Source organism: Cupressus sempervirens, chromosome 10, assembly GCF_028749045.1.
Source record: "Cupressus sempervirens isolate cs-2001-9-10 chromosome 10, ASM2874904v1, whole genome shotgun sequence".
NCBI lineage: Eukaryota > Viridiplantae > Streptophyta > Pinopsida > Cupressales > Cupressaceae > Cupressus > Cupressus sempervirens.
In genome coordinates, this window is record NC_143127.1 from 679,090,422 (window position 1) to 679,092,554 (window position 2,133).

A 2,133-nucleotide genomic window follows, 5' to 3' on the forward strand; every position below is an offset into this window, starting at 1 on the left:
ATACTTCAAATCAACTACTAATATTACTATTAAGAAAATGGTTTTATTATTATTATTAAGAAAAAAGAAATCATTTTTTTAAAATAAATTTTAAATCATCATTTTATCTAATGAATCTCCCTTATATAAAAGTTAAGAATTCAAAGTATTATGATTTATAGTGAATTAATCATATTGATCTCTAGCTATAAAAGATATGTTTCCATCCATTCATCTATGATAAAGATTGAGAGGGATTGCGAGGTCTCCAGGATCTTATATTTTTATCAGACGTTAAAGATCCAGGAAAAAATAGTATTCTTAATGTTTACAACTTGAAGCTCTGAAGATCCAGAAAAAAGAATTCTTAACGTTGAAGCTATGAACTTCTTAGCAAGAATTCTTAATCTTGGAGCTTCAACTTCATAGCAAGAACTAAGAGATTAATGCTTCCCATCAATTGTAATTTGTGAGAAAATTTATACTTCCCATCAAAGTGTGATACATTTAAATGTGCAAACCATATTTAATTCTATATATTAATGCTGATTCACTTAAACATGAGATCTACAACCTCATTGAAGTATTTAATGCTATATATAATTGTGAGCTGTTCGCTGCAGGACTGGAAATAACAGTAAATAAATGGAATACAATAGTAGAAAATATTAAGCCTCGCTGTTAAATTTCATGGAGTTCCTTTTAGAGCGTAGGTCCTACTAATGGGAATAAGTATGTGAAGATTGAATAAATATGGTTCGGTTGCCATTATCTTCTTCTGGGGACAACGTTTCCGAACAACGTTCTCTACTTCTACGTTCTAATTGATGCAATATACAAACAGATAATTTGTGGCTGGCCAGATAAATCTTTTGGATTTCATTTAATACATTTTAAATAAAGGTAAAGTTAGGTCAACATCAATCAATTTTTGGATGGAGATATATCTTCTTTATTTTGGAAAAATAAGTGGTTTTCAAACTTTGGCCTTCTTAAATGATGTTAATCATTTAAAAATGAAATAAATTATATGTATAATTATTATCAAGATAGATATGTATAATTATTATCAAGATAGAGATAAGATCAATTTAAAAAATCTATTTTTTAAAAGATACCAATAGAATTATTAGAGTATGCTTCTTATTAAAAAAATAGTATTATTATCATCAAGGGAGAAGGTAGACATAAGATGAGGGCAAATTTTTTTTATTAAATTGTAAAACTTTATTTACCATAAAATTATTAGACTATACTTTTGTTAGTACTTGTGGGTAGGATAAGTATTGTTGTGACATATTTTGAATTTATTTCATTAAATTTGATATACCAATTAGAATTTATTTATTTTTAATATAAGTATTAAACTTTTTATAAATTAGATGTTAAATTTCTAATGTTATCATTTTTCTAAATTATTTTTCTACATTTCAATTGAATTTTTAATCTTTCACTATTTTGGAAATTCTACATGAACACTGACAAGCGTGCACATAAATAAAAATTTCTCAAGGTGAAATCAATAAGATTAAAAAAATACTTATTATTAAATTTATTCTATTTAGCATAATGTTAATTGGATTTATACTATTTTCTTTATATAATTTTAATTTATAGAAATTTATTATTATCTATATATTATCTAGATTATTTTAATACATAGTATTAGTTAGAAATAAGTTTAAAAGTAATTATATAAACCATATTCAAATTTAAACAATTTATTATACTTAGATATATATAAAAAAAATTTATTCAAATGTATACTTCTCCATAAAAGCTACTTAATCTAGATTAAAATTTATTAAAAAATAATAATTTTATGTGCATTTAATTCAAATCACGTTGGTGAAAATAAAATTGAAAAACAAAAATATAGGTTTCATTAAACTAATGTTTATATATTTGTTAAAACTATTTGTTCTCCAAAAAAGTTAACTATTAAATTAAAACATGCCTTATAATTTATAATTTACTACTACACTGTAAAATGAATAATTACCATCATGGGGAGGGTCCAAAGATTTTTTTTAAACTTCACACCTTCTTGTTGTGTATTAATTGGATGACTCGGCATCTATGATAGAGAAGATAGTACTAGTGGCTCTATGTTGTTTAGCTGACAACTATTGTAATTTTTATCAACAATGTGCA